Consider the following 10393-nt stretch of genomic DNA (forward strand, 5'->3'; position numbering starts at 1 on the left):
TACGAGCCAGTTTCCCTTAGAAAGTCCTCCACGAAGGCATCCCTCCCCTTAGGCAGATAGCCCTAGTGTGCTTTGCCATAATTAATACCACACCATTATTCCTTGATTTTATATGTATATACGTGTGTTGCATACGTAAATAAGTCTCAAGTTAGGTATTACAAATCTGAATTTGTTTCATTTTCATTTCCTTCCGAGTAAAACTCTGATATTAGGTCCTTCAGAGGATCAATAAATGTATATTTAGGTATTTCAGATATTATAACGACTTAAGAGAAAGCAGAGTACTAATGAGTGAAATGTAAATTTTGCTTCCTAGAATTACTCTTTTTTTAGTTAGTCAGCTGCTTAATTGCAAAGAGAGTTTTCCGATTCAATCGCTACCTTCAAATCACAATAAAGCTTAAACATGTTTCAAAAACGGGACTAATTCCTTACATTTTAGAAATGTTTAGCGTATTGAAAGACTCTGTTAAATAATGAGAGCATATTATTGAAATCCCGATAACTGGAAACCTGCATTTGTGACGTGACATTGGCTTAACTGGATGGAAATGTGTCAAAAATTAATTTAAATAAGTATTTTCCTGATGCTGCTACTATATTATTAATTAGGGGTAGAAATGTCTTCCGCATGGAGCGCGAAAATGAATTCATCCAGCAAAACTTGCAAATACGATACAAAACGCTGCTTGTAAATACAATGCTTATCATTTATAGCAGCATAAACAGAATAAAAGATAAGAAATTAAGATTATTTTACAAATGCCTTATGATACAATGTCGAATTAATTAAATTTTATTTACATTGGAAAAGAAAAATGTGTTATGATCAGTACCGAATTGGTTACCGTGAACAACAATAACAGTGCTATACAATGAGAGGTAGAGTCAAAGATACTCTGTGTGGCATTTTGAGATACTGCAATCCAGGCAACTAATTCTTTATCAGAGGTTTCATCGGTTGTAGTCGCTGATGGTCTTTGTTATGCTAATTTTTCTAATACTATAGACCAGATGTATTCAGTCTCGGAAAGACCGGCCAAGTAGAACTGTAACCATGTGCGGATTTAGTCTGAGATGACAATATTATCTTATTCATGCATTCATGTGCGCAGTTTAATGCATCAACAATAGCCGCAGACATCTGTATTGTATCATTAAAGATACACAAAGCAATAGCTAACTTACAAAACAGTTGGTGACCCTCAAGACGACGTCTTCCCATATATGTAGCGCTTCATGTCGTGCCATACATTGCATTTCCTATGCTAGGGTGCATGATAGAGCTGTTGACAACTGAAACCCAGAGACTATAAAACTGTATACTATCAGAAGAAGATTGAATACGGGAAATGTTTTTACATATAACTATTTGTTTTAACTAGATATGTGCGCAAAAAATAAAAACTCACACAGAACACTGGTTGCAATTTAACTTGCTTTTGACAATGCTTAGAAAATAATTCGGATTTTTTTTTAAATTTAGAAGTACCTCGTTACCTGCCAGCAAACTATTAGTTCAATGAATAAGAACTATATTAACTCCCTCTGCTTCTTGAATCATGAAGGACTGAACGATGAAAACGAAACACTTGCATCTCTAGTTTAATACTTAATTAATATGTTGTTAGACTTCCTTTTAGAGAAAAGTACTACTGCGATTCTTCTTACAAAAGATCGAAATAACCAATTTTATAAGAGAGTGGTTATTTCGTTTTATATGATGGAGTAGAAAACGTTTTCCAGCTCTGTTTTTCTGGAATAATTATGACAGACTGAATGTTATTAAGATTAGGGATTGTGAATGATGTCCAAGCTCATTTTCGTGTTCTTCAAACCGCCCTATCATGAGTTTTGCATTATGATTGACTTATCATCCTAATACCCAGCGCATTCTCCGGGATGGGAAATTTAAACAGTTGGATATACCTTGGTTTATCAGTACTCCTTCAGCGATGCAGCTGGCAAGAATAATTCAGTGTTACCAGGGATTTCCACGATATTGCTGCCCAAATCGTTACCATTTCACGCTTCACTATGAGTACGAGACAATCTGGATCATGTGACTTCGAATGAACTATTTATATATAACCTCTTCCAGAAAAAGAAAAATGGTAAAGGTGGTCTTTTCCATGAATAATACATATTTTATGCTGTATACTATCTAAAAGTTTGCGCTCTTGACGTCACTGAAACCATTGTTTAGCATGGACGCTGGTTATCAGTGGCTTTGCTATAGTTGAGTGACCACGAATATTAATCCTATGTAGCTTTCGGCCGGCAGCTTTTATAGGAATGGGTGAGTTTAAAAGATAAAGTTTTACCATACTTTGGGTAGTTGCTATTTCATGCTTTTTGGTCTCAGTTCTTTTTAATAGACTAACATCATTTTCAGATAACTTCCTCATATTTTGCAATTACTCGAAATTCTTCGCTTTCCTAAGTACATATATACGTTCCTGAATATTGCGGCGTTGGTATATCAAAAGGGATTGCTGTCTTAAAATAACAAATATGCCAGCCAGATGAGCACTAGCAATCGGACATGGACTCATTTCGATTTCTGTCCAGTAATTCTCAGTCTATGAAATCAGCACCTCTGTTGATGCTGAATATTTAAATTTCGCAAGCTAATTGCTAATGATTAAATAATGCAGATTTTCCAGTCGGAAATTTGTACGCTGGCTTGAAAACTTGGAATAATATTCCTCAAGTACTTCAGTTTCATTATTCATCCTATACATATATTAGTTTGGAATTAATAGCCATCTCTCTTTTTTTTTTTTTTTTTTTCTTTTTCTCAACGTTAGGTTTGCTGATTGATACATAGTAGTTTATAAGGTATTTCTCCCACTTCCCTAGCGTGCCTTCGTGGTGTAACGGCAGCTCGCTGTGCCGGTATTCCAGAGTTCCGTGGTTCCCGGCGAAGGCGGTTGCATATTTTTCACCTCTTATGCTTCCCAAAATTACCTAATGACTGTACAAGTGGCGCCGGAACTAAAAGGGTTGTAAATGATGATTCTCTGCACCCAGAATTTGGCGACTAGGTCCCCTAAAACCCTAGTCTCCCTTTAAAAGGGGAGTATATAAGGTATTTCTCCCACTTCCCTAGCGTGCCTTCGTGGTGGCACGCTGGGCCGGTATTCCAGAGGTCCGTGGTTTGATTCCCGGTGAAGGCGGTTGCATATTTTTCACCTCTTCTTCTTCCAAAAATTACCTAATGACTCTACAAGTTGAGTTCAAAAAAGCAGAAAATCTTAATTGTTGTTTTAAATAATAATTATTTTGAAAGTTGAACAAAGTAATATTAAATTTTGTCTGTTTCGTTTTCAATATTTACCCTGAGAGCTACAATTTCTGAGACTCGAGCTAAGATTAAAGCCTCGTTTACGATGTTGATAGTCCGATTTTTTATATGTAGTCCATTTTGTTATGCATTTAGGTAGAAGCATGAAAAATGTGAATCATGCAACTAATGCCGAATTTATTCGACTGAATTTGCTGTCTCTTTTAAGCTATGATATTATGATGGTATAAAATTTATATAGATGGTTATTATAAATAAAAATTCTACTTTAATTTTTTTAAATAAAAATAAAATAATTTGATATGCAATTAGAATAAATTCATTTTCTTTTATCCCGTGCTAAAAGAATGTTTCATGCTATAAAAGGCAATAAATAGTTTTTCACTAGTTGCCACTTAGTTTGGGTGATATGCAAGGGAACTGATAATACGCGTGTGATGTTCGTTAAATTTAGTTAATTTTTATAAAATTTTATCAGTAATTTGGTATTATATTCAAGTAGATTTAAGGATCCGTGCAAGGCGCCATCGTGAAAAATTATTTTGTATCTTAAGATGAGGGACCGCCCCTCTTCCAGAAATTCAGGTGAGATTGGCTTCTCCCTTTGTAAATCCGTCAAACTGCATTCGTAAATTAACGACTTTGCAAAATATTCTAAATTTCTGCTCATTTTCACTTGAAATTATAAAAGGATATTGTTCGATGTTATGCAAATTGTATTTCTTTCTTTGTACCGAGGAGCGGCGCAGACGCAAATTTGTTAGGTTTTTAAAGCTCGCGTTTAGAGCTTTGAGGTGGCTGTGAATTACTGGAGTTTCAACTAAGCAGAGGTTCTTCTGAGTTTGTGTTGGTAAGCCGCCACTGAAGTCGTAGTTTGTGTGGTCTTCGCCGTTCCTCAACTAACTTAGTGTTTGAAAGTCAATAAAGAAGTTTCGGTCAACGTTATGACTCTGAGGTTTTTTGGGTTCTATACTGAAGCAATATCAAGTCAATTTACAGTCCACTATTTTTAAACAACAGATATCACTAATAATAGTGACTCGTTAAACACTGTTAAACATAGCGTTAATTTATTATTGAATAATATTAGTGTGTAAATAAATTTGAAAAAAATAGAATTTTTGGATAAAAAAATATTAGCTTGATAAAATCTGACTTTTTTACAGTAATATGAAATACCGTGAATAATGGAACAAATGACTGTTTTCAGTGTGTTGTTAAATTCATATGGAGAGGTAATATGAAACAAAATAAACACATTAAGATCTTTCACGTTAAATAATTCAGAGTGAAGAAAGAAAATGGAATTCTAAATACAGTTTAAAATTTCATTTACTCAGCCACACCCTTTATCGATTAATATGTGTGTGTTCAAGTTGTAAAATATATTGAAATGATCAGTTTTGCTGTTTTATTAATCATCTATTTACCTATTCATCTGGGTTATCTAAAAGACTGTCAAGTGCGACTTTTTTTCTTCTTTTGATATTGATTTTATAAGACTTATTCTTTCAGGAAGGAAACTTAACGTTTTTCTCTCCAGGGTAATAGTGGCTGGCTACTGAAGAAAATTTAATCGTTTACTAAGTCTGAAATTACAGGTTATTATATGGTTAGTTATGAGCATTTATAGTGCTTACTAATAGTTATATTTCTGTTTTTTCGCTTCAGTCGAGAAAATAATAAGAGTAGTATTAGAAGCACCATTGTGAGCTAGCATGTGATTTTCTAAGAACGAGTGATTAGGAAAGTTAGACAGACAGAGGAAAGAAAATGAGTACATTCTAAAGTTGCCATTAAAATGAAGCACTTTTTAAGTGTCTGCAGTTGTTGAGACTAAGTTTACAGACTTTTTAAACTGAAAACATTGTTTGATAATTCATTCTGTTACTAAATGTGGCGTGATACAGAAAAGGTTTTTCGTCTGGTTGTTGTTGCAAAGATAGAACTGTCGGTTCATTTCAGTCTTTTCAATTTTGTTTCACAGTTTATACGGACTTTTGATTTTTCTGCTGCCATTTATTAATAGTGCTTGATTTTAATTAACTCACTTGCGATATTTCTTGATTGCAGACAGAAATGGAAGGTTCTGCTGGAATACAAAAGAGCTGTCTTTGAAATGAGTTCTAATATTCTTTCCACATTTAAACAATTTAGTTTTAGAAGAATCAAAAAGTTTTAACAAATAAGACTGCAAACATGCAGTTATTTTTGTGTATTCAAAAAGAATGATATCAGTTAAAAATAGCTAATAAATATCTGTAAAGAATCAAAGGAAGGAACAGAATATAAAATATGCAGCTTTTAATCACCTAAGCTAAACCTTTTGACAAAATATGGAAACTTTGTACTTCCCTGTATCAAGTAAAAAGGAACTATTGTATTCGCGAAAAATTTCGGGTATCATGTTTCAACGAAAATATCCATTTTTACTGCTATCGAATGTAATTTAACAATGTTTTTGCTTGACATCTGTACGTAAGGACAGAATAAAGGACTCTTTTTCTCCAAACGAATTATAAAACTGATTTAAAATGGATTCTTGAGAGATTTTTTCGTGGCGTCTGTACGTACGTATGTATGTATGTATCTCGCATAACTCAAAAACGAGTTGTCTCAGATCGTTGAAATTTTGTATACAGTACTCTTATTACGCGTAGATGTATGTGCACCTCCTATTTTGGTTGCAATCGGCCGCACCAAAAAAAAAAATGTAATTTTTGGGTGAAGTATTATAATTAAAATGTACTGAAATTCTTCATCGGCTAATTCTGGATAAAAAAATAAAATAAAATAAAATAAAATAAATAATAATATAAAAAAAAGATTTTTGTAGAAAAGAGATTTCAATTGAATTCAATGTTCCTTTCCCATCATGAAGTTGATTGAGTTACTCTTCTGTTATCTGTTATATTCGTTTTTCTTTTTATTTCTGTGAGGACATTTTTTTGAATTGGGATACTGATTACATATGTAAATACAAAAAATTCTTTTGAAAACAAAATGTAAACATGCCTAATATTTTCGCGCATTAAGCTGCAGAAAAATTATTATTAAAGACATAAAGTAAGAAATTCAAAACTTTCAGTCAGTTTCTACGCCTTTTTTTTTCACAAAGACCAAAAATTCAAATTCATCATTAATAAATTTCAAATAATTGCAACAAAGAATTTTAAAATGTTAAAACCAAAACATTTCAAACAAGCAAAATTAAAAAAAAAATAATGAAATTAACCATTTAAAAAAATTAAAAAAAAATAATGAAATTTAAAGAAAAATGAACAAAAACAAAAGAGGAATTCAATCAACTTCAATGCTATTTCGTCAGGGGGAAGGAACATTGAAATCAATTAAAATCTCTCTTCTACAAAAATCCTTGCCTTTACTTCAAATTTATTAATTATGAATTTCAGTTTTTGGTCTTTATGAAATATTAATTCTAAATTTCTTTCTTTATATATATATATGAAAATTTATAATTATATATATGAAAATTTATAGTAAATTAAAAAGCCTATGATTTGCGCTAAAGCTGCAAAGCAATAATAAATTTTCATATATTGCTCTCAAAATGATTGAATTATGTTCTTCTTATCTTTCGGTTAAGGATTTTATGCCTTTAGTTAACCTCATGTTATAGTTTTAGAATTATCAAAAATTTAAAAGTTTTTTAAGCAAGGCTAAACCTAATTTTTTTACCCTATCAGCTATATTTGTTTACATTGGAAACTTAGTAGAATAGTGGATTTGCTGCCAATCTAGAGAAACTAAGCTTCGCAACAACAAAGTAATGCCTTCTTTTATTATTGCGAATTAAATTATGCGTAATCCATCCTGGAACTATCATTTAAGTTAGTAAATTTTCCTATATATTGACTTAGCATAGCGTCTACAACAAATTCAATCAATTTCTACGCACCCTTTTTTTTTTTTTTTTTTTTTTTTCCGAGTGAGACCAAAAGTAAACTTTCAGTTTTGCGCACCAAAAATTTGCCTCCTTGTCTGCTGGCCGAATTGCTTGTTTTTAGGTAGAAACTGTAGTTTTAATTGTAAAAACATATTTATGAATTGTTTTAACTGTATTTGGTGTTTTATGTTTTTCTGTATCTTTCAGTTTTTAATATAGATATTTTTAGTTTTTATATATATATTTTTTTGCCTTGTCGCGAAGTGAGAACTGAATTAATTGAATGAGAACCATATCTGTCATTCAATTAATTCAGTTCATAGGCAGAGGCTGAATATGCAGAGGCAGAATTAGAGAAGACATAAAAATGCGCAACTCGCTCTGTTTTGAAGTTCTAATTCTAAATAAAAAGGATAACAACTCTAAAGTAATAAATAATTTAAAACAGTATTTCTTAAACTTTTTTTCAGTCGCGACCCTTTTTTATCACTCAGATTTTTTCGCGACCCCCAGGGCGCATAATATTTACGAAAATTTTGTGGGACCTCATAAGCATTGCGCAAATTCGACACATGCATGTGTAAAACTGTCAATTTTTTCACTTGCACTTTAATATACTATTGCAGTTTTAGGTCATTAATTTTAGTTTCTAATTTTAAGACATAGGACAATGTGAAAATTTTAAATAAGTAACAGACGAAATGATAGCTTCACGTGATAAGCAAGTAAAATGAACGCTTCTAGTATAAAAAGAATGCATCAAAAGGTTTTCATTTTTTCTTTGTATGTATTGTCTTATCTTTATTTATTTTCAGATACATTGTGTAAAATTATTTGGTAATTGTAAAATTATTATAATAAGTTAAAGAAATATCAAAACTGCTAAATTTTTGGCGACCCCCTGCTGCACGTCGCGACCCACAGTTTAAGAGACGCCGATTTAAAGTAGTTAATCAGAATTTTACTATACGAATGAAAGAATAACATCGGGTTTTAACGAAAGTTTCCCGCCACCGCAAATATCGTCTGTACAATCAGTTCGCGTTAGCGTGTTTAATCATATTTTGTCAAACGATTTTTGGCATTTGAAAGAAAGAGATTTGTTTTAGCACACTGTTTTTGGAAATTTGTAAAAAAGTATCGTTATTATTAAATACATTGTGAAATTTGTAAAAAAAATATCGTTATCGTTAAGTAAAAGGTGTCTGAAATGCAGCTATCATGTTACCAGACTAGAACCATTACTTACTTCCAGTTCTGTTTCAAGAAGTCAGCTACAGAATGTCACCAAATCCTGTGTATAGCTTTAGGTACTAATGTTGTATCATATGATACTGTGAAGGTTTGGCACTGAAAGTTCAAAAACAAGGTCTATGAAATTCAATAAGCATAGCGTTCTGATCGGCCTACTGATGTTGCTGAAGCCCGCCTGCGAGAACTTGCGGAAGAAGATTAGTATGCAACCACTTGAGAGCTCTCTAAAGAGTTAGACCAGTGTTTCCCAACCTTTTTTGTGCTATGCCCCACCTAATCCTCTCCAAAATTTTTAAGCTCCCCCTAGCATATACATAATTTTTAATATTTAAAAATTGAAATGTTCACGAAAGAAACTTGAATGATGGCTTTTAGGAAGAAATGATGACTACGAAATTTTGTGAGTAAACACAGTAAGTGAACTTTAAAAACGTGGAGAACTGAAATTCAAGAAAAAACTCATTTTAGTGAAAGTTTTTCATTTTAAGTATTAGTAATTTTTATTATTTAAATTAAGTGAGTTCTTTGCGCTTGATACTTGCTACAAAGAAATTTTATGTCAGGTTCCAATTTAGATAACTTGAGTCTCAAGTCTCCCGGTTTCATTATATCCAACCGATTTCTTTCTTTCTGTCTTTTTTATTTTATTTTATTTATTTTTTTTTTCTAGCAACAAATTATTTATGGCAATTAAATAAAGTTTTAATTGACTCCTCATTTTGCATTTCTGCGAGTTCTTCTTTTCACTGCATATTTGAAATATCAGCCAAATCCACTAGCATTGGCTGCATTATCCAAGTTGGAAAATCAATTTGTTTTAAGGTATAAAATCTTTTAAATCAGCTGATAAAATTTTCATATGATTGACAATAACAAGTATAGCGGTAGTCACGTAACATTTTGGGAGCCAATGAGACTTTTCAAAATTTCTGTGGTATATGCCTGACATAATTCAACAAAGATAATGAAACCGAATATTTTCCTTTTGCATCGACATAAGTTTTATTTGCTCCTTGAAGTTGTTTATTTAATATACAGTAGAAGTCCATTAGTCCATTAGTCCAACAGTCCGGAATGCCCGATAGTCCGGCATCGCTCCGGAAAATTGTAAAAATTTTGGTTTTCTCCAAAAGTGTGTCTTTAAAGCAAATAAAACCGCTCGAGAGCTTTTCGGGGTAGTTCGAGATCATCCGGAAGCGCTCGGTATTGTTCGGAAACAATTAGCGGCCGGCTAGTCTCAGCTGTCACAACAAATTCAGGTGCAGTGCAGCTCCGTTAATCAATCACGAAGCGTCTTCACCATTTTTTTGTGCGTTGTTGTTTTGTGTCCTTTCACATCGCAGTAAACGTAACTTTTGAAACTGTTTATAAAAAAAGTGATTTTCGTTCTAACTGTACAGTGACCATGTTTTCAAAACCTAAGCCTTCGAGTTCAAAAGGAGAGAAACGAAAACACATAACACTGACTCTCAATCAGAAACTAGAAATCATCAAACGGCTAGAAAAAGGCGAGAATAGAAATGTTTTAATGAATCAGTTTAATATTGGCTCATCAACTATTTATGACATTAAAAAACAAAAAGATGAACTAATGAAGTTTGCTTCTCAATCGGTAACAACTGAAAAATTGGCTTCTAGACAAACATTAAAAAAACCAAAACTGGAACAGCTAGATAGTGTATTGTTCAAATGGTTTAGTGCAGTACGTTCTGAAGGAAAGCCGGTAACAGGGCCAATGATTGTTGAAAAGGCAAAGAAATTCGGCCAAGATTTAGGAGTTGCTGAAAGTGAATGCAATTATTCTGATGGTTGGCTCAGAAACTTTAAGTTTCGGCATGGAATTCGAAGACTTGATGTAACTGGAGAAACCCTTTCAGCAAACCAAAACTCTGCAGAAAAATACAAAGACGAGTTTGAGAAAA

The sequence above is a fragment of the Stegodyphus dumicola genome, chromosome 2 (genome assembly GCF_044657685.1).
Source record: "Stegodyphus dumicola isolate Sdum_Otavi_A_Nest chromosome 2, ASM4465768v1".
Taxonomy (NCBI): Eukaryota; Metazoa; Arthropoda; class Arachnida; order Araneae; family Eresidae; genus Stegodyphus; species Stegodyphus dumicola.